We start from the raw sequence: 26,292 nt of genomic DNA, 5'->3' as shown, positions 1-26,292 counted from the left end.
GAGACTCATGTAGGCAAATGACCTTTAGGGCGGCAGAGTTTTTCCTTCCCTTTATTTATTTATTTTTGAGGTGGGAAGGCTAGGTGGTAGAAGAGGATGTACTGGGCATCTGTGGTCTGCTGAGTGGAACAGGGCTTGGAGAGCAGTAAATCATTGAACGTGAAGGGAAGGTCCTCGCTTTAGTGATTCGTTGAGTCCAGATGTGTTGTATCTGCAGAGGTGAGGTGCCCTGTATTGGCTGAGTGTTATTCCTGTACCATTTTTGTCCTTCCGCAAACGCCACCCCTATTTGTTTCGGACTTAGGGATCTGTAGCCTATCGGGGATCCCTATCTCGTCTCTGCCCCTGGATTAGGGTGAATTGGGAGTTTGGTGACGCTTTTTTTCAAAGTTGGAGGGGCAGGAGTGCGGCGATGCTCTGGCGAGGAGGAGGAGGATGTAGTGAGCCAGGGCGAGGTGCAGTCACATTTGCATCAATTAGAACTGAGCAGAAAGAGCCGCTTAGGTCAGCTCATAAGTGTGGAGCTAGAGGACCCAGGCACTTGGGGTGCAGGAGATGAAGCTCTTTGCTGGCAGCGCCCTGTGGAGGGCTGTCGGAGGCGTTCCCGGCAGAGGCACTCCCAGTTCATCTTTAGAAGTGGGGTGACACGGGGGTGCAAGCCGCTAGACTCCAGCAGCAACTCTGCTCTTCCCATATTCTAAACACAGAAGAGCGTGTTAAGGGAGCTGTCCAAACCGCCGGGGAGTGGCGGCAAGGCAGAGAAAGCTATGCCAGTGATGCTGTTGTTAATATTCCAGTCTTGGTCACCTCTCCTGGCTTGTGGTCTCTTTTCTTCCCTTCTGTCCCCTTCTCACTTCTCTCACATATGTTTCACACAGGTGGTGGAGATTATTTAATGCCTTAAAGCTCCCTCTCTGTTAATGGAGGTGAATGTTGCAGGTTTTACAAAGCACAGGTTTTGTTAATCCATCTTCTTTACTCCATATTCTTAGATAAGAATGCAAACATTAAAACATTATAGTGTCCGGTTCTCATACCTCTTCCCTGCCCCCAAGCACATCACAACGTAGGAATTGGTTAGCAGATGTATAAAAATAATGTCACTAAAAGAGCATGGATATGACATCCTCTTTAAGGCTGTCAGCCCTTAAATTTCATTAACAAGCCACTGAGTCTCTCTGCTGCTCTTGGAATAATGCTACCAATAAGAACGATTAGTCAAGTGAGAGTCCCCACATGAAATCTTTGCTCACTAACCTGTGACACCAGCTGGTTACTTGAGGTGCAGCAAACAGTTCTGTGATGGAGGTGGGGAGGAAGAGGCAAAGCAGAGCACACAGAAGCTGAAAATGTCTATGCAAACAGTGGACACGTTGTGTATGCACAGTAAATCTTTTTGTCAGGACTAATCTGGGACTTAAAATTCACATAGAGATAGGTTGAAGCTTGAATCCATGTTTTTTGTTCCTGTGCATAATTTATAGCCACTTCAAATGTTTGGGGAGTGGTCATTTTCAGGATTCTGTTTTAATTGAGTATTTTAAGTGACTTACTGAGCATTTACACAATTTTAACATGTCAGTGGCATGCATTCTATACATGCGTTAAAATGAAAGAGATTGATTTTGCAAAGGGGAAGAAAGTCAGACTGAATTATAAACAGCAGTCCCCATGAGGGTTTTCAAAAACTCCTAGGCAATTCCTATATTTAGTATATTCTTTGTCCAAAGATTAACATGTGAAATGATGGCCATATAACGTGGAGGGTTGTAGTGAATGCTTAAATTTCTTTCTGAAGACCACTAAGTTTTTATGAACAGAGTCAGTCATTGTGGCTTAATCTTTCAATTGTCACACAACTTTCATGTAATACTAGATATAAATACCACTGTAAAGATGTGATTAATTGTTCTGACTTCTAAGATATTAAAAAAAATTCACAAATTTAATTTAAAATTTACCTTTATGATATTCTACCTAGTGTTATCACAAGGGGCATGTTTCAGACACTCACTCACTATATATTGATTTTGAATGATTAAAACTTTTCAATGTTGCCTAAAAGGTCTTTTACTTTCTATGACAGAGATTTTTTTATGAACCTCAAAGATGCCTTGTCCTGAAACCATCAAACACCTATTTCCATTTAGCACAGTGAAAGAAAATAGTCTCTTCTGTAAGAGAAAATGGCTATGAACCATATAATCTGGTTACTGACACACTCCAGTGGAGGACTTGACCTTCCAGATTCATTTTGCCTGCTACTGTCCTGTCATAAGACGCCTTGATCATAGGCATGCCCTCCCCAGGAAGCAGCAGGGACTGTATTCTTTTCTTAATATTATGACACACTGGAAATATTTTTATCATTTTAGTGATCTTTCTTCTAAGGCTTCATTGGTTAAAAATGCTTTAAAATAGTTATTTTTGCTTTCATAGCATTCCACATTTATAAAATGAATAAAAATAAATGACTTGACATGGGTAGATACAAGTCATTTCTACTTAACATGATTAGTATCTAAGTTTACATCGACAGATCCAGAATCTTGAGTGGATAATTGTAATTTATTTTTATTTGAAAACAATCACTTCTTGAATGTTTGCTACATGCAATGTACTATCCTTGGGGATATCCAATGAATTTTTCTGTTGATTTTCAAGGCGACTTTGCAGGTACATCCTGTTGCTATTCCCATTTTAGAGATGAGGATACAGAGGTTAAGGAAATTAAGCAACCTAACTAAGGTTGCCTTCAGAAGTTCTGGAAGTGGTAGAGAAGAGACTTCACTAGGATCTCATTTAAGTCTGCAGCCCCACCTCCTAACTTCTATACAATACAACACATCCCTATTGTAAAAATGAAAAATGATTGCAAATGTATTGTATTGGTGTGCATATATTACTTTAAATGTAAAATGGATAAAGACTTTCTTTAAATTTTCAACTATAAATGTACATAATAGTTTTTAAATTTTAATGTTAACTTGATATCTTCTTTATTAATCTAAATAATACAGAACCAATCAGATATGTCCTCATAAATACACTAGTCCCTGGTAATGAAGAGATTCTCAGGTTTGTTATGAGTACATTTTTAATCAGTAAGGCAAGGTTTCAAATTTGCTCACATTTCCACCAGGTGGCATCCTTCTGCTGAGTCCAATGGGGAAAATATTGCCTAAAATGAATGTCAATCATCTCTGTTCCAAAACCAAAATAAACACACACACATAAAATAAAAACATCATTTTCTAGAATATAACTAAAAATATTTTTAAAAGCAACTATCTACAAAGATAGTATTAATTATACAGTCTTCTTTTAAAAAATGTGTTTTCGTAGAAAACCAATCTCACAATTCTATGGCTGCATATGGCAGCCTCCTGATGAAATAATTAATGGTAGGAATTGTGACGAAGTATATAATATGTGAAAGGTCTAATGCAAAATATTTATTGTACTTTTGATCCATAGGTAATATTTAAAATGTTTCAATGGTTATAAAATCAAATTAAACTTTTGAAATGTATGCTTAAGAAAACTTTCAGAAATGTTGCTTCATATTTCCCTTGATAATATATAAACATTTAATAGTTTAGTCAATAAACTATTCTTTTTAATATAGAACTTTGAAACCACTTTTGTAAATCATGCTGAAAAACTTATTTGAAGCCAGATTTGGTGATATATATACCTGTAATTCCCACACTGGGGTGACTGAGGCAGGCAGATCAAGGGTCCCAGGACAGCCTGGGCTAGGCTACATAGTGAGACCTTGTTTAAAAAAAAGAAAATTACTTGATAAATTTACTACTTTTCTTCTAACCAAAGAAATGTAATTAAAATATAAATATGTAACTGGCAAAGAGAATTCTACATAACTTGGTTAGAAAATATAATTTTGGTTGAATAAAGGTGATTTGGGAGATAATAAGCATTTTCAACTCTCTTTTTTGTACATTTAAATATTATATAATATTAAATAACTAATAAAATGCAGAATATAAATATTTTATATGTAAATAATTTTGTTTACTGAGTTAAGAACATACCACAAAATATTCCTTGCTGAGAATCATTTAATATGTCTATGTATCTATCTATTTGTTTATTTCAGGGCGGAGAAAATTACACATTTAAAAAGGTTAAGTTATATAATAACAAATTAAAGAAAATTATATTATTAAATATTTATATTACATTATATTGTGAGGAATAGTATATTCAAAACAAAACATTTAAAGTAAATTTCTCCCAGTCTTTAATAATAATACCATTTCAAAATTTCAGTGTCTTGAATCATTTATGATTACAAAATGTTTTAAGCTTTAATATATATAAGCATATTTGTATGTCATATCATGTACAGAGTGCTAGAATGTTGTGACTAAGACTGTGCACGTTGGGCTATCAATCACAAATATTCATTTAGCATTGACTGTTTGTAAGCACTAGAAATCACAAATTCACGTTCAGGGACAAGTCATCTCCACTAGAACCCACTGTGCTTTCTTGGGCAGATTGCTGAGTATCTCCATTTCATCTATGAGTACAAGTGATAATGGGTCCTTCACATGTTTGTTGTAAAAATTAAGTGAGAGAATTTGTAAAAGTTTTTGAATAATGCCTGTCCTATCCCAAGTCCTCTCATTAAATATACAGTCTGGAAATAATAGCCCAGACAAAATTTAAATAATAAAAATGAGGATCAGCAAGCCACCTATAGCTGGTCCATGATTTTAACATTTCATGACTATTGCTTTTTCCATACACATGTTTATGTTTACATGTGAGTTTGTGTATGCACATAACTATCATGGTGATAAATTTGAACGTCTGGCCTAATTTGACAGACACTTGAACTTGAAAGTATTTTTTGTTACACCTCTGTATGCATTCAATGAAAACTTACCTTTCTATTGTCATGTTCTGTAATGGGCCAGAATGAAAGAAAACATTGGCTAATTCTACTAACAACTGAATTAGCTACTGGATATATTGCATGTTGTTTCCCATGTAATTCATTTATTAAGGTAATTAGCTGGAGAAAGAGAATGCTTGAAGAAAAGAGCACTGTGACTTGTGGGAATGTGTCAGATGGTGAGATTTCAGTCTGTAGGAGTGTTTGGTGGTGGAGTGTCCCTCACTCCAAGACCATTGGTGGTAGGAGAACTGTACTAAGTATAGTTCAAAACACTTGTCCACCCAAAGTCTTCCACAGTTATTCCTCTGCAGCATTTAAAGACAAGTTCCAATTTGATGTTCCAACTATGAAAATTACCCCCCTATATTTTCATACTCTGAGTGAGTTCATGAGTATTCTAAGTAAGTTCATGCACTCCTGAGACATTGTAATGGGGACACATTAGGATAACATACATCAACATGGAAACTTTTATCTATTTCCACCTGAAGCCTTGTAAAATGTCTAAAAGAGGTCAAAGAAATGATAGAGGGAATGTGAACTATCAAATAAATGCATGACCTCATTTAAAGTTAGAAAGGTTTCTGCACTAGTGTACAGTGCCCACCTCGAGAAGTCATAGAGCTTAGTGCTGATTATTCCCACAACACCACTGTCTTCAAGTTTGTACCGACCTTATCCACATTTTTGCTTTTGGAAATAACCAATCTCTGTATAGTCTGTGCTATCTAGAGAGCGCTTGTACTCTAAATCTTAAACCGAACACCTACCTTCCCTCTAAGGGATAAGTGTTCTTATCATTTACTACATATTAACGTAAGGAATGGGTGTCATTTCCAGGATGATGGAGAGTGGGGAAGTAAATCCAATGAGAAGAGTGGGACAATTTCTACTGTGTATTCATTTTTGTTGAGCTGTAGTGAATTTTCAGAATTTTACACATAGCCATATATAATGATAACTATAACATCCACTGTTGTGCTAAACACAGACAACTCACTTTTATTCAAAAGCTGATAAAAGAAATGTTGTATTTTGAATTGCTTAGGAATTAATGTTTACTTTTTGTTATGCCTTTTACATAATAAAAATGATGTTTTTCCTTTCATCATGCCATAGTTTAGTTAAAAATTGTTAAAATGTTAATAATTTTAGCCAACACCCAGGTAATATGCTTATTTCATTAGGCAGAACAATATATTCTACAAAATTTTTAGAATTCACAAGTAATTTTCAGAATTAGTTATAGCAGGTGGGGGTGGGATTCAGCCACATGTATGTTGGATTGAAAACAGAGTGAAACAGATTTCATATTGAATTCTTCCCCTTCCATTTATGACATATTCTATAATCCTTCTGAAAGCTATAACTTCATCTTCATATCTGGACCAAGGAAGAAAGTGAATAAGTACTTTATTCTTCTTAATGCTGTCATGCTTCAAATTCATCTGAGATGTCGTTTTTTGGAGGGTAACTTTGCACTTATGTTAATGAAAACACTGAATAAATATGTGTGCACACCTTTATCAAATTTACATATAACACATACACATGTATACATAATATATATTTGTGTGCCTGTGCAATATATTGATTTCATGTGTATATACTCAGTATATAAATGCTCTCAATATTTTATAATTATACTGTTATAGGAGAATTAGATAAAAACAACTTATGACAATTGACTCACTTTCTCTATTTTTTTATTATAACCTATCTGTTTCCTCCAAAGACTTAGGATCTTCTTTGATATGTTCTTGGTTTAATACTCTCTATCTAGAAATTTGGTTCACAGAAATGATTGACTTAGAAATTCTCTGCATATGGAAAATTATGATATGTTGTGTTGAAATTCAAAAAAAGTTGAATCATAATCAAATCTTTGTACTTGGAAATGTTCTCCATGGGTGCTGCGTATTATCTGAGTTGAATATTATTGTAATTTATCATACTTATTGATTTTCTTAGGTTAGGGCAAAAATCTATGTATCAGGTTACAAGATAGCAAATGAAGACAAGTGAGGAAAAAAGACATTTTTATTATCTTTATCTCCATCCCTTTTCTGGGAGCTGAATGAAGATTCATTCAATTTCTTATTTCATCTGAGGGTCTTTGCCCTGAAAACAGGTATGTGACAAAGCTGAATCACATAATTGAGAAACTGAATGGCAGGCTGTCTTGTGATTTATTTTGAAATACTGGTCCAGAGAGACCACTTGAAGTTGCATTAATAATGCTGTACAGGGAGAGTTAGGCCTTGCCTGTTGCTGAACACAGATTTGCTTTCAGCAACAGGAACTGAGTAAGTAAAAATTCTGATACACTTCTGTTCATCACATCTCACCTCCAGGATTGCTTTTAATATAAATTAATGAATGCAAGATGTGACCATTTTATTTTACATGTGTTGAAACAAGAACTAAAAGTCTTTTTCATACAACGATCTTTTAATTTAATTTTTCACAAACGTACCTAATGATCCTTCTCTGTTAGACACAATTGACAATGTTGAAATGGAAGTAAAAAAATATAGCCTTTTTTTTGAGAGAAAAAAAATCTGAAATCCATGAAGGACTTCTCCAATTTAGAAATTTATCATTTGCCTGAGTAAGTTAGCTTATAATTTAACCTTTCTATGATCTATGAATTCATGAAAAGATTTTTCTATCTACCCTCTTAGCTTTTGGCGTCTTTTACAGTAAAAGGCCATGCATTTTGTTTGTTTTCCTTTTAGAGTACTGTAAAACATAAGTGCTCAAGAAAAAAAGTGAGTATATTTTCAGGTATCTAGCACCTTTTCAAGGTTATTTCTTTTCCCTGGCCCTAGGAAGTATGTATATGCTACTTCCTGGCCATCATCCTGTCAGTGATGGGCACACATGATTAAAACCTGGATTTCAAATGAGAATGCTTCTCTCTTCTTCATATCTATGGAGGTTGCCTGCAATTGCTTTAAAATGAGGCTAACCCAACTCTAGTGCTACTGTGGCATTACGAGGGTTTTCCTCTGCATCTGTTCCTCCTGTTTTCTTGTTCTTGCAAGTTTCTATCTGCTCAGAGTCAGTCTCTGTTACAGAATGGTACCTCTGGTTCTTTTTTTCCCTTTGTATTAGTGCCACCTCCAGACTCAAATCCAATGCCTTCCATTTCTCCTCATTTCTAAGAGTCATTCTCTTTCCAAAACCTGATTTCCTGACATGTAGAATGATTACTTTGACATTGATACAAGCTTTGTCTTTCCAAATACCTCCCTTCAAACAGCTAAACCATAAATGATGATAACCTTTAAGAAACATTCCTTTTCCAATGAATGTGAATCTAATGGCTATGTTTTCAAATCAGCACATAGACAATGGAGAGGTGGAAAAACTTGTCTGAGATTATCCAAAGTTAGAATTGGTAGAGATACTTGATTTTGTGTATCTTCACAGTGACTGTCTTCCCTGTACCATGTTTCTAGATTCAACTGCTTATATAGAGCAGTTGATGGTGCTATGGTGTCATATATGCCTTCCTTAGCACTTGGCATCAGTGTGATTTTTAAAAAACATATAAATATTATATATACAATGTTTTATATTACATATATATGTGTGTATGTGTGTGTGTGTTTTAAATGTTGTGACTCCATGGGCAAAACTGGTTTGATATTATTTTTCTGTTGTGATGTATTAGTTCTAGGACAATGGCCTTAGACTTCTAATGTCACAGGAGTCACTCCCACAGCCATAAAAGTCATTGTGAAAGTAAACTGTGAGATCCAGTGCTCCAAAGAAATGACAGCATTGCCCTCTTTGAAAGCAGTAGCTGCCCTTCCTAGGCCTCCTCTCTGGCCTCAGCATGAAGGAGAACCCACTGAGCATCCACCACTCAGGAATTAGAAGTGCAATTCTTAGGATTTTGGAATGCATTGCCTGTGAATTTTAGAGCTTTCATGTGCAGTCACAAAACAGATAAACAAAATACCTCTTGATTCACTGCAACTCATGGTAGGTAGGATTTCATTCCAGAAATTATATTCATTTTTATTCCCACACCGAGCTTTCAGGGTACCAGGTTCCACTACCAGACCTGAGAAATATTTATATGCTAAACAAATGAATCCATACAAAGAATTTTGAATCACACAGAATTCCCTTTAGAGGAAAGAATTAGGTATTCCTATTCCATTTAATCTCTCTTTAAAGCCTAACTCCTCAAATTTCTAGTTGGAGTAAATAACCCAGTGTCTCTGTAAATCAGATACTTCTGGAAGGGGAATGATGTTTGCCTTGCAGAATTGTTGTAGAATTGGCAATGAGATGGGCTTATTATCCAAGAGGTGCTGAAAGGTGGTGGTGCTTATTTGATTATTGATATGTGCTGTTTCACTATGCCAGACATACCCAATGTGATAGAAAGTCAAACTATGTTGAATCCTGAGGTTTCTAAAAGTTGGGATCCCAGCTTTAAAACACCTTTCTTCCCTTCTTTGACTAAATCAGAAACTGAAGGTCATCTTCAATATCAAGCTTCTATTTTTATTGATATGGAGATTATGTGAGTCACCCTGGCTCCAAAGCAAACATAGATTAGGAGGTGGCTAAGAAAATGTACAGTATCCATTTTCATATTCCCTATAAAGTGCAAAGAAGTCAACAAAGTTTGTATGTTGAAGGTGGAGAACTGAATATGCATTTCCTTTCCTGAAATTGTTATTTCTTTTCCCCAACTCATGGTTAAATTCCATCTCATGCTTATAATACATTCTGTATTTGGAGTGCTGCTTCATTCCTTTTCAGAAACTCGGTCCTTCAGCTATAACAGCAAATCTAAAAAAAAAAAGAAAAACTAATATGAAGTCACAGATGGTGCAAATATTTGAGAATAGGTAAATACAATCTAGGATTATCTGCTCAGGCTCAGAAATGTCAGCTTCACATTGCTTATTGGTCACACAGGCAATTTTAGTTAAGGAAAACCCAGGGCAAAAGCATCATGATAGAAAATTGCTGGTTTGGGGCTGTACAGCATAACAAGCCCATAATTGTTATATAAACCTCAAAAATGAGTCACTCTATAACAAGGAGAAGGTATTGCAGAGAGGTCACAAAGCATCAAGAGGTTATACAGAGGATAAAAATTAAACAGATATCATAACAGCATTAAACCATCTGCTGTCTTCCATTTAAAGCCATTTTTAGAAGAAAACACCCACTTATATGGCTGTGCATTTAGGTAGGAACATATTAAATAACCTGAACATTGGAAGCAACAAATTGCCAGCATAAAATCTGCAGGTGGTAATTATTAGTAACATGTTCTCTGTGCTCCTATTTCTGTCTCTGGGAGTTCTAAATGAGAGAATCTAATGTTTGTTCACTTTTCTGTCTTTATGTGATATATCTTTTAAAAGAATCTTAGAACAGATCAAGTGAGTAAGTCACCTGTTTTATTGATAAGACAAATGAGAATGATAAAGACCGACTTTCAAAATCACATCACTGATGAATTTGGTGTGTTAGAACCCAGAGAACCTCTCTCCGAGCTTAGGAATCAGAAGGAGCCTCAATCAATTATCAGTCATAGAAATTATTTTTGGTTGTCTGTAGAGATGTCAAAGAAAAAAAAAGTGATTGAGAGCTAAAGTGGGAAGGCTCCGCCTGGATTAAAGCTCTTTTAATTTTAGTTTTTCCTGGGGATTAGGTTTAATAAAACTACGTTTTATGTAGATTCTGCTAGGAAACAGCAAGGTTAATTGTGTCAAAATTTGGATGGAGTTTAGGTTTTCAGAAGTTTCTCATTTCACTGATAAAAGTCTGAAAAACAGTGCTGATCAAAGTCAAAGTCTATGTTCACTAATAAAAAGGTCATGGTTTTAGATTATGTATATGTATATATCTATATATGTAGTATACATATATCAGGGATCAATAATACAAGAACTATCAAGATGGCAAATTTGATTCAAAGAACATTTGAACCTAGAGATTTACATAGTCAGAAAAGGAATGGGTTGCACAATTTGGAAAATTAGATCCCAAACTGGTTAACATCCAACAGAGCATTTAAACCATAACCCGTTTGGTTTTCTTTTATACAGAAACTGTTTTTGGAACTCATTTATCTTCTACAATTAATATCTAACTTTATAGTCTCTGAACTGATGTTAAATAGTTAATAGTAAGTCAAATAAAGGTCTATTCCCTTAAAATAATATAATCTTTATGCAGGCTGATTAGCTGGTACAGCACATTGAAAAGGTAGACCCAAGTTTTATTTACAGTTTCCAAGTATGTTTCTTAACAATTCCCAAGCTCAGAAAAGTGGTACAGTCTTGGCCTGTACTTGGTGTCACAGCCAACTTCTTAAGCAATTTTTTCGAAACTTTCTATAAGCCCTATGGAACTTCAAGTGTCAGATTTGATTCACCAGCAGTGAGGTCCTGGAATATAGCCAGTTAGCCAACACTGCCCGTCGGGTTCTCCCAACAAATTGGTCCAGGTGTCTTTGAAGGATAGAGGAGAACAATTTGGTAATCTCAAATAGCTCTTCTGTGAAGAAGATGAGATAGGATAATTGCATACAAGGAAGTGAAAAGTCATTCTTCTCTGGACTGAGGTTCAGATCAAATTGCATGGTGGTATTATCCCTGGAGATGGCTGCTTTCAAAGATGCCCGTTAGGAGGAGAGACAAAATCTATCCATATGGGCTGATTTAAGACTTATCATAAGTTTTTTGTCTCTTGTCACTCACTTCTCTGACTGCCTTAGGTTTGCCTGACCAATAGCTCTTCCCATCTATCTGTGTAAATCTGGAATTTCACTATGACTTCCTATTCCCTTTAACTGAAGGCAGAGCAGAAAGTGTTAACACTTTATCAGTTCATGTCTAATTTGTATTTCTTCGTCTCTCCATGTTGGCGAGGTATGCTCTGTATTGAGAACTGATGTTCGGGAACAAGAGAAAAGGAGGGCCTTGTGAATGCATGGTGTGGGCAGGATGAGGAGCAGAGAGAGAAAGAGCAGGAGAGATAGGGAGGGAAAACATTGCATTAGTGAGTATATGGGAGCTATGGGGAGACAGGAGAGGGAAAGAGAAAGTTAAGGAGTGAAAATATTGAAATATTTCATCTGTGTATGAAGATAATATAATATAATATAATGCAGTGTACGCTGATAAATGATAGGGAGCAGCACAATAGAGGAAAAGTAAATAATGTGGGGGTTAATTTGATTAAAGAATGATACGTACATGTCTGAAATACCAAGGCAAATCCCCCTTAACTGTCTATAGACCCTTAAAAATGTAGGACAGGAAGGTAAAACAGGTCCTTTTTGGGGAGGGTACCAGTCATAGGGGGAGGGCAGCAGGAAAAAGTGATGAAGAGCAAATATGGTGGGTATATTTTTATACATGTATGAAAATAGAATAATGAAACATTTTGAAATTATTCTAAGATGGGGGAGGGAGATGAGAGAGAATGATGGAGAGATTGAATCTAATTCAGATTTATTGTAGGCCCAGATGTAAATGTCACAATGTATCCCCCTGTACAACTATTATGTGCTAATAAAAAGAATAAAACAAACATTGAAATGGGACTGAGAATCTCAAAAAGAGAATTGCTGCCTGGCATGGGGGACAAGTACCTTCCTCCTCTGGCCTTGGTTTTCTCTGCTGTGTGTATGTTTGTGAAATGAATTTAGATGAGTATTTGCATACTGTGTCCAAAGGGGATTAAAGAATAACTTTGGGTTTACAAAAACTTACCAAATTATTGAACCTTATTTTCATATAGTATCTTTTACTTTCAAACAGAAGACTATCTTACTGGATATTAAGGATTTTGGTGTATTTGGAAGACCAGTACAGTGCATAAGCATATTCTGGAATGAGGAAAATATTTTAAACCTGTGCTTTCCACAAGTGGTTCTTGAACACTGTGTTATGGCTAATGCCACCTAGAAATATTTTTAATTTTATTTAGTTTTAATTTATTTTAATGCAAAAATAGTTCCAAGTGGTTAGTGACTACTGTCAGTTACATATTAGGGGGTCAGTTTTAGGTCAGTTACATATTGGGGGGTCAGTTTTAGGTCATTACTTGTAAAACTTCAATGAGTATGCGAATCACTTGGGGATATTGAAATAAGCAGAAACTAATGCTACAACTCTGCATTGGGGTCCAAGATTCTGCATTTATAATACATGCCAGAGGATGCCTAATTTCTGTTCAACATGCTGAGAAGTGAGGCTATATTTCTCAGCAGAAAGAATTCTCTAATTCTAAGTGCCAGGCATAGTATCATATACCTGCAATCCAGTCTTCTTGGAGGTGGAAATCAAGAAGACTGTAGTTGAAGGCCAGCCAAGCAAAAAGTTATTGAGACCTGATTTCAAAAAATAGGCTTGGTGTGATGGCACCTCTAAACTCCAGCTACATGGAGTAATGAGTATAAGAAGGATCATGGTCTAAGGCTGACCCTAGGCAAAAAGAGATTCTATCCACACAACAACAAAACAAAATAAGGGCTGGTGGCATGTTCAAGTGGTGGAACACGTGCCTAGCGATTATGAAGCACTGCCAAAAAATAATTATTTAATTTATGGCTTTAATGAGACTGACATGTGCCATGGTCTGATGGGTCTGTAGCAAAGATACTATTCATATTATAAAAGGAGAATAATGTTAGTGATAAATTGGCATTTTTATTATCATCAGTGATAGCTAAAATTTTATTCTGTTCTATTCACACACACACACACAATGGGGGGACTATAGTTCACAATGTTTAAATATTTATTAATAACTAGAAGAGAGAAGTTTGAGGATTTCACAAAAAATTAATGATAAGCAGATGAAATATTAATTACGCAAATTCGATCAGATTCACTGAAATACCATTCCATGAATATGTTCAATTAGTACATGTTAATCAAATACTTGAAATGTTAACTATTCTGTTTTTATCACTGCATACTGTAAACATGTATTTTCATATGACACCCCATAAAGTTGTATAATTAAAATGATAATGGAGAAAATAAAATATTCATTCAAAAATTGTAATTTTTACTCATTCACAGATAGTAGCAGTCATACCAGTAGGTGTAGTATTAGTGGTCATCAGAACTCTGCGTGCATGTGTGCACTGTCTTCCTCACTTTAAAGATGAAGAAAATGAGGTGCACAGAGGTAAAGAAATCTGCCTAGGTCTGCATGGCTTCTAAGTGCAGAACCAGGTTTGACCCACCTCTGCTTTAGAATCTAGGCCCCTCCTCATGGCAGGAAGCCACTTCTCCCAGGTTTAGTGGCCCTGCAGGCCCTTACTGTTTGCATGCAGTGTGTTAGGAGCCTGGCTGCTGTCCTCTGTATGCTCAATTAACATGCAGTTTATTTGGAAATTTTAACCACATATAATTTCATATTTATCCAGGATATTTTAGAACAGAAATATTACTTACTCCAACTTGTCTAAAGTGTATAATTTAGGTTTTATCATCTATGAAGCCAACTTTTAAATTATGCATGTTATAGTTAGTGCTTTGTGTTTACTGTAATTTTAGTAAAAATTGAGGAGACATGGGATGTAGATGTATGTGAGCATGTGCTGTATGTCCATGCTTGTATGTATATGTGCATAGTCCCTAGCTTACAATTTCTCACTTTGCCATGGTGTGAAAGTGATGCACATTCAATACAGACTCTACTTTCACAGTGTGGCATGGTACTCTTTGGTGATGTACCAGCTCCCAGCCTCTCTATTTCCAAAGGAAAGAATGGATTCTCTACAGTGTGTAGTGTTGCTAAGTTAGGCAACACTAACTTAGTTAGTGGAGGGTACGGTGCATTAAGTGCCTTTTTGAATTAGATATTTTCAACTGACAGTTGATTTGTCAACTCTAACCTCATTGCAAGTTCATCTGTATAAACTTTGCAATTTAGAAAAGCTTAAAATTGCCCTTCTTGTCTTTCACAATAACCTTTGGCAGCAAAGGTTAGTGAATCTGAAGGGGGAATGGTCTGTTCCTGGTTTCTCAACAACCTGTTTGTCATATGGACACCTTATTTTTCAGAGGATTCTGTCATTTTGCTTAACTTGGCTAAATAAGCTAAATAAGTTTTTTTAAACTTTCTGATATGAAGCAAAGTATAGTCATTTTATTTAATTGCTGAGTAACATACTCATGTAGTGCACAGATATAGAAGGATGGTAGAACATCATTCTCCTGGGGATGTTTTCCAGCTGGTCAATTCTTCATTCTATCACTCTTTTTGTAGATTACTAATATTATTATTTTCTTTTCTTTGTTTCAGAGAAATAAACTCCTTTAGTATATAAATGTTCACAGACCAGTTTAAAAGTGCATATAGTCTTTGTTGCTTTTAAAATAAAAATACAGACCATATAACACCAGGTATTCCCACAGAGGGCTCCCACTTTTTTAAACAAATCTTCCTCCTTTACTATATGATCAATTCAATGTCTGTGTGTCTCATGATCAGACAGTAGTATTGGTGCACTTGTGTGCAATAGCGCTTTGCCTGCATGAAGAAGGAAAGAGCCATATTCTCTGCACACTGCTTGTAAACATCAGGTGACACTGAGCACAGGAGAAATGGCCTCCTGCAGTGGGTAGGGGCCTGGGTTCTAGAGACACACAGTTGAGGTTCAAGCCTGCTCCTGCAGTTAGAAGTCATGTGGCCTTAGGCAGATTTTTTATCTCCCTGCACCTCAGTTTCCTTTTTTTTTTCTTCAGTCCTGGGACTTTATATCAGGGCCTACACCTTGAGCCACTCCACTAGCCCCTTTTTTGTGATGGCTTTTTTTCAAGGTAGGGTCTCATGAACTATTTGCCTGAGCTGGCTTCGATCTGTGATCCTCCTGATTTCTGCTTCCTTTGTAGCTAGGATTACAGGTGTGAACCATAGGCATCTGACTAGTTTCCTTTTCTTTAATGTGAGAATAGCAGTGCCCACTTGCATGTCGTGTTCTGATGAGATTATTACTACATCTAGTGGTATGACTGCTGCCACCATCTGTGGAAGATGGTAGGACATTTTGGTCAGCCATAATCACCAAATCACTGGCCTAAGTTTAATAAAAGGAAAAAAATTAGGGTTATTATTACGTATATGATTATATGTGACCAAGGATAGCTTTTGCATTTACTAGGTGTGCTATCCCTGAACCTCAGCTCCACATTAACAAAAGTAGTTTGTATATGGAATGTTCCCCAAAGGACATTGGTCCCAAGCCTTTGGTGCTACTGGAAATTAGTGCAGTTTTTAAGATATGGAACCCTGTGAGAGGGAGTCAAGTCATTGGAGATGGGACCTTGGAGAGAATATAGGAACCCTGGTGGCCTTTCTGTCTGTCTCTCTACTTCCTAGTTCCCATGAGGTGAGCAGCTTTGCTCCAAGACATTATTCATGCCATCATATGCTGCTTATCACAGGCACAAAAGCAATGGTACCAACTTGCCATATACTGAAACATCCGAAACTGTGAGCCAATATAAAACTTTTCTCATTACAAGTTGATTTTGTTAGGAATTTTGTCACAGTGATGGATGGGAAGATGACTAGAATATAAAGGATAAAGGATTCAATTTGTTGGCATTCACTGTATAAATATATATATTTGAACTCTATGTGTTCACTGTATATATGGATGTACATATGTGTATATATGTATGAAAATATAAGTGTCCATGAATGTGTTTATCTCTATAGCATTTTCCTACATATATTAATGGATACATTTTAAAAATTGAAAAATGGATACCTACTTCTCTATCCCAAATATTAAACTCAGAAACAAATGCCAACATTTTCATGTTCTAATAATTTGGAGATAATGAATGAACCCCTCCCAGTGGTCAAGTGAAAGGAAGGGGACTATTATTGACATATTATGAAAGAAAGTTCTATACCTTAAAAGGTATTCATGTTAAGGAAACAATATTTAGAAATTTTAATATAGAATTCAATAACAAGTGCTTGTATTTTCTGTAATAATAAGGAAGACATTATTGTTATGTAGGCATGACACTGAGAAACCTTGAACCTACTAATGGACAGAATGCATTATGAGTTTTTAAAATATTTTTATTAAGGATTTATAGAGCCTCTCAAAGCATGGGAACAAAAGATAAAGCATGGTATGCATGCATTTTCTTATATTCTGTGAAAGTATCATAATTTGGGAAATGGTAGTCATCTCTTTGAATAGACTGCTTTACAGTCACCTGTCTTATTTAGTCTAAAATGGCTACCTGTGCTGTCAGTCACAACTTCTCACCTCTCAGTGAAGCAGAGGAGAGTAATGTTAGTTGAAGGAGAGAGGGAACACCTAACATTTGTGGAATCTCTTTATCCTCAAAGAATTATATCCTCAACAAATTTTATCCTCAACAAATTATAAATTCCTGGATTTTTATGTCCTTAGCACCTCATGGATTAAGGAGGCTGAGAACAGTTTCAGCCTCAGCAAATTTATTTGGTAAACTATTCCCCTCTGTTCTACAAGGTACTACTGGAAATTATTGGTAAATGTACCAGGAAGAAAAATAGCAGTGCTGAAATGCTTTATTGACCCATTAACAATGATCAGCTCTACTAAGATTCCGAGCCATTTCACAGGATGAATTTTTAGTTAAACTCTTAGCAATAGGGAAAAATAAGGTTTTAAAATAACATTAAGATCCTGTAAAGATTTAAAGTCAAATAACCTCTTTTCTCTGAAAAATTTAAAAGAAAAATACATTTTTAATAATACATCTACTGAATGATATCAGGATATACTTAGTGGCAGCTGATTTTTTAACACTAGAAAAAAACCACTTAATTATTAATGCTTCTGGAAACCAAGCTACTGAATATGAAATGATTATTAAATTTCAGATCCTTGATATCCTGCTTGGATATTAGCAGAAGATTTGAGGGGCTTATGTAGGGGAATGTACATTGATAAAAACTTAGTAGGCCTTTGATAATTTCTTTCTTTTGTTTTTGTTTTGTTTTGTTTTCTTGTGGTGCTGGAGATTGAACATAGGGCCTTGCACATGCTGGGCAAGTATTCTACCACTGAGCCCCAGCCCCAGCCCTCTTTCTCTTTAAAATTCCTTTAAATAGCTCAGATCGAAAAGGAATATGAAATGATACCATCCGGAGTTCTTATTTCATGTTATAAATACTGAATGTGTGTGACTCAAACTAAATCTTAATGAGTTACTAATTACATTTTCACACATAAGGACAAGGTAATGGTGCTATTTGATTTTATCATGAGGAATCAACCTTGCTGTTATTACAATTCAAGGTCTCTTATGTTAGAACTATCGCTTTTGCAAATTAACCTGAAATTCTGTCAGATAATCTAATTACAGTGACATAGGGCAGTTTAACAGGAAGTCAGGATTCCCCACCTCTGGGGTTTTCGAATGTATTTGGTGGGGCACCACATTCTGTTTCATTAGCTACTATCAGAGTCTTATGACATACTCAATGGATTCATTATGAGTTATGCATAGAAATATCTAACTTTAGCATCCTGTCACTGGAAACGTGCATAGGTACATAGACACCCAGGCTTATGCTCCAAGAAAGGAGAGGAGGGCAAAAAGAATATTTCTGCTTTTTCATCTTGATATCCATGGAAATAGATATTTCCCATGAAAGGACTAGAGGGAACCTAGAGATCTCTTGATTATAAGAATCAACCTACTTCCCTCCTTCTCTTCCTTCTTCCTTCCTTCCTCTCTTTCTTCTTTTCTTTTTTCTCCCTTCCTCTCTCCTTTCCTCCCTCACTCCTTCCTTTCCTTTCTTCCTTTCTTCTTATCCTCTCTTCTTCCTTTGTCTTCTTTTCTCTTTCTCCTCCTGTCTTTTCTTTGCAAAGAGGCAAGATGTACTAAATGAATAAAAATCTTTCTCTTCTTCTTAAAAATGTGCATCATTTGCCAGAACATCTCACCCCATTTCAATTTTTGAATAAAAATAATCTTGTAAGCCATTTTATAACATGAAACACCTCTACACTAAGATGTAGCAAGGCACATCTGTTCCTTTTATGCTGGACCTTGAAAAATCATTTTCAGACTAACAATTTTGGTGTGAAAATACTTAAAATGAGCAACTTTCATTCAAAAATCACAAAGGAAAAGTCTGGTGAATTATTATTTTGACCTGTAGGTTTCCAAAAGTATTTTAAGCAGGTTGTATTTCTTCTATTACCTCATAACACATCACTCCAACATTTGATGGCTTAAAACAATTGTCATTTTAGTTGTTTGTGATTCTGCTGGCCAGAGATTCAGATGGGGCCTGGTGGACAGCACTTCTGCTACAGGGTATTAGTGAGAGGGTCATTGGCTGGTTAGCTGGGCCAGGATGCAAAGCCAGGAAACTTTTGCTCATCTTTCTTGTATCTTGATGCTCCTTCATGTGGAGTTTGTCTGTCCTCCCACAAGCATTCCTCATAGAACAATTGCCTCCCCAAATGGAGCACTGTCAGCATTAAAAGCAGAGGTTACATATCTTCTAACTTTAGAAGTTTTAAAGCATGTTTTTGCCACATTTTATTGGTTAAAGGAAGATATAAGATCAGACCAAACCAAATAAATGGAATATGAACTCTTTCTTTCCATAAGAAAAGTAGCAAGGTATTTGCAAACATTTCAAATTGACCACCTATTCATGTTTCCTTGGCCAAAACAATAAAAAAAATCTGGGTATAGGTATTCACTGTAGGATTGTGTGCATAACTTAAGGGGGTTTAAATGTTGAAAATATTATGAAGATAAAGTGATGTCATAACATCAATGCTGATTTAGCCATAGTCCATCAATATAAGCCTTTTTGAATGTGAAAGCAAATTATAGTTGGTAGAAAAGAGTCTTTCATATTCAAAGAGTTTATAAGACTTGAAAATAGACATAAAACAATCACCTTTATCTGGGTAAAGTTACAACATAAATTTATTTGTGAACAAATTTAATGTAATGCTTGTTTGAAAATATATTAGGTACTAAATAATCTTTACATTATACAGGAAGGGAAAACTTGTCCATAAAAGTTTGTTATTATGCCTATAAAGGTGGTTTACGTCTGAGATATAATTCCATTAACTAATTCTGCCACTGCAAAATCATTCAAACTGTCATATTTCAGGCTGGAAGGAGGAGCAAAATTGAGAATGTTGGGATTCCAAATATTTCACATAAAGTCATTTAAAATTTTGAATAAGGAGAAAATGATCTGAGAAAAGACTGGAATTTCAGGAGTGTAATAACATTCTTTATGGAGTAATTTTTAAAATTTCTCCTGCCCCTCCTTAGATAATAACACTACGTGAAAGTACTTTTGTTCTTAATGGTATCACTTTGTTAAAGGGACTCTAAAGCAAGGTGTAGACTTACCTGCCCATAAAGTATGTTTTTTATTCTTGATAAATTTCCCATTTATTTATTCCTTGGATAGAGTAAAGAATACATATATCCAGGGACAACAGACATTTGAAATGCTTTTTGAAACATGAAAAATTATAAGCATCCCTCCCCTTCCCAGGACATACATGCACACACACACACACACACACACACACACACACACACACACAATTAACTAGTTTGATAAATGCTATTAAACTAGTTGTGACCATATTTTATGTCTCAGTCAAAGAAGACAAGTACATAGAGGAAAATTATCCACTGCTATAATGTAATGTTATTCTAACCCAAAATGCCACATAAGAAATTTCTTTCTTAATTCTTTTTCTCCCTCTCTTACTCCTGCCCTGGTTCCCTCCCTCCCCCTTCCTTCCTCATTCCCTCCTCCTTCCCTCCCTTCCTTCCTCCCTTCCTTTCTTTTTCTCTTTCTTTCTTTCTTTTTCTTTCTTTCTCTTTCCTCCTCCTTCTTTCTTTCTTTCTTTCTTTTCTTTCTTTCTTTCTTTCTTTCTTCTTCCTTCTTCACCTTACTTCTTCTCTCTCTCTTTCACAATGCTTCTGACTTTCTGGAGGAAAAAACCTTGTTCCCAATTGATTCTTCCTTGTTATCTCCTGGAGTAAAGCTGTGCATGCTTTTTTAGCATTCCTATCTTGGTGGTTTGGGTGAAGTGCCTCCAGCAGTAATACCATAGAGCCTTTCCTTGCCTCTGTCGTACTTTGAAATTGCTTGTTTACTGATCCGTTTCCAAATATCTGCACATTTCTTGAGAATAAGGACTGGACTTTGTTCAGTTTGAATCATCAGTGAGAGGTTTCAAAACATATTTGTGAATTTGTGTTTATAGTAAAACTACTTTGAATAAGAAAAAGGAGTTTGGCATTTAGGTGAATGGCCCATGATAATCTTTATCTTTATTAATATGATTAATATGTATAATGTCTTCCTATCTGTGGATTAGTTTAAAGCTAGTAGGCTAGTTAAGCTGCTAAGGCTTGGCTAATCTCACTTTGACAGGCGGGATTAATATTAAACCTCTCATAACTCTCAGAGAGAAAATGTAGAGGGGGTTGATGCACAGCATAACAAGAGCTCTAAAAGTTGGATCAGAAGAGATTCAAAGGACTGTGGGTGTAGCTCAGTGGTTGAGCATTTGCCTAACATGAAGGACACCATGGATTTGATTCACAGCACTGCAAATACAAACAAACAAAACCAGATTCAAAGAAACCAGTAAAAGCAAATCTAGGAGAAATAGAACCCAGAGGATCTTAGACTGGCAGAGGGCTTGTGTTTTCTTTGAGCCTCTGAAAGTCTCCATGGAAATAAGACAAGCTATAAAGTTTCTTTGGGACCAGACAGTCAGGAGCACAAAAAGGCAAGGGTCTACTGCAGAGTGCTTTTAACTTTACAGCCAATCAATGTCTTTGGAAGTGCAACCCAGACAGAGATGAAACATGAACTCAACGACTTTTTGAACATATTGTTAGAAAGCTGACAAGAAGAATAATGGCCCAAAGGCATAGTGCCTGATCCAGAGGAACATTATGGTCTGAAATGGAAGCAGTTAATGCTTTAACTTGTGTCTAGGCATCTGAATGTTGTAAGCTTTGGCTATTATTATTATTGCAATGTTTTCACCATAATGTAGTTTGTTAAGTGGAGCTCTTGTCTGCTGTGCACATGAGTTGGATATGCCAGCCTGTATTTGGGTAGGAAGGAGAGATTATTTCAAAGAAAAGTGCTAACCAAAATTGTATGACTGTGTGAAGTCATACTTCTTCTATTTCTCGGACTTTTACAAGATGGTGGCAGCAGCAACCAGGATCTTGACAGGAGTAACATTCTCTTTGGAAACTGCCCTTGCAGAAGGCTCCCATTTATCACAACTGTTCAGAAGTCACACGTGGGAGAGCTACAAAAGGCAAAGTCGAGCCGGCTGTAATTAATGACCCCAGTCAATATTGGTCTTTGAAGTATTCAGGTATTAATAAATGTTAAATAAGAAAGGCAGCTATTTATCTCTTCACCCAATATGCCTCCAAACATTTGTACAAGAGGTAGATATCCTAATGTAAACATTTACAACCTTACATATTGTCAGAATCTCTGAGCTGTGACTCGTGACAGCAGGTTACCTTAAGTAATTGCAATGAGACCAAATCCAGTAGAAGCCATTGTTCACCTAAATAACAATTTTCTGAGAAAAAAGGTTAAGGAAAATGTACAAAATTTTTTAGCAATGCATAATATTAGAGTGAAAAATAATTCTGAAAACCGTAAAGGATACTTTATTGCAAGGTTTAATCATTGCTTCAGAAAACTAAATTTTATTTAATTTAATTTTAGTTCTTTGTTGCTATGCTAATCAAATTATGAAATAAGTGATAGCAGGAAAATAGCACTGATTTTTTTTGAGACAAGGTCTTGCTTTTGTAGCCCAGGCTGTCCCAGAACTCATGATCTTCCTGCCTCAGCTTCCTAAGTGCTGGTATTATAGGTATGAACCACAATTCCCTGCTTGATGCTTTTTTTAGAACTAGATTAGGACTCTATGAGATAGATCACAGTCAAATTATAACACTTGAGTACTGAACTTTTAGGAACAATATAATAATAACATTGTTTTAAAATTATTCCATGCTTAAAACTCACAACATATTAACTTGTTTATTTTAAGGTTTTGCATATATAGATAGAAGGGGTTTTTTTTGTTTTTTTTTTAGCTTTTTCACAGTAGTAATGTGCTCTAAAAATGTTGGATGCTGAATAACTACATCTTATTCAGGAGGGAGAACTTGAGGTCAAGAATTTAAATTTTCAACACCCATTAACATAAATGTAGAACATTCAGCAAAGAAATTTAGTGACAATTTTTTAAAGTATGTGCAAATGTCTGTACTAAAAATAATTTTGAATGTTAATTTTACTAAATTAATTGCTAAATTCACTCAAGTCCTAAAAAATGTTGGGTTCTTTCTTCCAAAAATTAGAAGTACATAAAAGTTAAATTATTATTGAGAAATATTTCAAATCTATATTAAATGATAAATTTGGTAAATTTCTAAAGAAAATGTATTGGTATTTTAGAATAATGATTAACAAACCATAAGGAAAATAACATAAGTATTTATCATTACTTAATTGTGCGTAGATGGATGTGGCTCTAATTCAGTGTGGCAGGAGCTCCAAATAACTAATTTTAACAAAGCTATTCAATATGGAGAACATTGAATACAGACATCATTACATTATTGTTATTTATTATGATTTAAACTTATTAAATCTACTAGAGTTTGCCAACAATAATCTTATCTTCTCTAGAGAAGAATATTAGAAATACTTTCAAGAATCAAACTGATTGTATAACCAAATAACTTCTACTTCTTCTACTTCATACTGTATATACTCCACATTACTTTGTTAATAATGAATTTCATTAAAGTTATTAATTGGTTGCATTTTTTATAAGTCTGTAACTATGATGCTATTCTAAGTCTTTGTAATTGAGTAGAAAGTGCTTTTATTTCATCTCTTCTTCCCTCACTTTCTCTATTCAGCAACTCCATTGTTTTGTTATTTTCCTCATTTCTAGCCTCAGTTCTCTCTACTTTGTTGTATTTTATGTAGAAATCCATTTTTGTTGAAAGTTTTTCTGTGTAAAAAAAGTGTAAGTGTATTTTCTATGCTCAGGACAACAAACATTAGCAGACTGATTGGATATTATGTGCCAGGAATGGGGCTAATTGCTGAATTTGCATTAGTGAGGGAGACATGAGACCCCATGCAGACCTCACAGTGCAATGCAGGCAGGGACAATTTAGCACAATTGTGTGTGAGTGCAATAAAGAGTGCAGCTAATGTCACTGGTCTCCTGTAGGAGCTTTGCTGAGCTCATTGTTGGTGGTGGTTTTAAATAGAAGATGAAGTCTTCTCGGAAAAGGTAACTGACTTGAGATTGAAACGTGAGCAGGAGATTGCATAAAGAAGTAGGGGAGGATGGAGAGTGTTTAAGACTGAGGCAGCAACATGTGTAAATTGTATAGGTCTTAACTGCATGGTGTTTATGGGAAAATTACAAACAATTTTATGTGACTGTTTTGTAACACTCAAGACAATAGTACATGGTAGGTTGGAGGAGCCATGTCATAAGAATCATCATCCACATAGGATATTCACTGAGAAACAAATACTGCTGAGAGGAGAATTTAGTTTGTGAGATAGAAAAGTTGAGGTATCTATGGACATTTTTCACATGAGACTAAATCTTAAACATTGAGAGGGAAGACTAAATAAACTTGGCAGCCACCAGTATATTTATGGTGGTGAATGAACACTAAGAGTGGACAGATATTTTAGGCCTACTAAATAAAAAAAAAAGTGGTTGTGCTGTAGGAAAGATTGTTTCTTAAAAATGTACACATATGTGCATACATATATACACACACATGCATGTTTATTTTTAGCTCTTTCTGTGTGTGTATATATATATATATATATATATATGCGTGTGTGTGTGTGTGTGTGTGTGTGTGTGTGTGTGTAGGGTCATGGGGGCTGTCAGTATAAAAGGGCCAGAACAATGGATATAAATTCAGGAAGGGATAGCATCACAGAACCCAGGGAAACATGGGATTTCAGTAACAAGGGAAGATTTTCAAAGTTAAAGACAGAAAAGCAAGCTGAAAGTAGAATCAAATTGTACAGAATTGGGGAATAAAGGGGTAAAAGTGTAATAGATTATGAGAATTAAAATTTCAAAATAGTTTTGTTGAACAAGGAGAGGGAGAAAGATTACTAGGGGAGGGCACTTAGAATTCAGCAGATTTTTCTGTTATTTAAATTTTGTTTTATATTGTCTGTGTGATTATTTTTCCTTTTTTGAGGATAAAGAGAATTTAAGAAGGTTAACAGGCTACAGGTGAAGAGGCACTGGGACTGAGATTAGAGATGTGGGAGAGAAGGCCAGAAGTAAGGAAGTAGGGTTCTGGCGAATGTCAAGTAGCGTGATCTTTCTGTATAATGAAAAGCCTGAGCTAATATCTAAAACACATCATGGTTGTTTAATGTTCATTGAGTTTAGCTAGAAGAGACCATTATTGAAACAATTTAATGCCTACAAAGATGTATTAAGAAAGTAGGCACTATTGTAGTGTCTCTTAAGAAAATTTACGAACTAGGCCATAAAATACAGGAAACTCAAGAAAGGTCAATGATAGAGAATGAGCAGATAAAAGAAATACAGTTATTTCCTAAGTATACATAAAGATCCTCATATTTGCTTAGAGAAAAAAATTCACACTATGCTACAATACTACTTTTTGGATTGGCAAAAAATCCAAACATTTGATAATATTTACTTTCATCTAAAGCTACTGGTTAGAATGCAAAACTATACAACTTCACATGGAGAGGAATTTGTCACTGTTTAGTAAAATTTTATATATTTTTACCTTTTGATGCAGCAGTCTCATGAATCCTATTTCATGAGTATTGGAACCAATATAGAAAAAGTGTATTCAAAATAATTGATTGTAAATCTGTAATAGCAAAAGACTGAAAACAATCCAAATTTCCTTTAATAACATTTTGGCATATTTACATAAATGTATATATTTCTCTTATAAAAATTATCACGAAATATAACTTATACAATCTTGTAATCTCTCTTTATACATTCATATATATATGTGTGTGTGTGTGCACATGCATGCCTATGTGTTTATATGCACATATAACATGTATAGAAGTATGTATTATTTGTTATTATTTTTCCAAGAGAGATGGTATGTATTCTTTTGGTAAACAATATGAAAGGACACACATGTACATGTTTACTTATATGTGTGTGTTGGGTGGGGTCATGGACGTCAGGAAGACAAGAATATATTCTTAATTGAATTATATTCTCTTGTAGAATTAATTTTTGATAT

General features: G+C 35.3%; 1 protein-coding gene across 3 annotated transcripts in view; it reads left to right on the top strand.

The window, feature by feature from the left end:
- The window catches only part of Dpp10 (dipeptidyl peptidase like 10), a 1,373,287-nt gene that overhangs the window by 729,800 nt on the left and 617,195 nt on the right, over nucleotides 1-26,292 (top strand). The gene's annotated exons all lie outside the window — the stretch shown is intronic.

The sequence above is a fragment of the Castor canadensis genome, chromosome 4 (assembly GCF_047511655.1).
Source record: "Castor canadensis chromosome 4, mCasCan1.hap1v2, whole genome shotgun sequence".
In the NCBI taxonomy this organism is placed as follows: Eukaryota; Metazoa; Chordata; class Mammalia; order Rodentia; family Castoridae; genus Castor; species Castor canadensis.
Note: the sequence above shows the minus strand (reverse complement) of the source record. Positions and strands in the feature narration are given on the sequence as shown.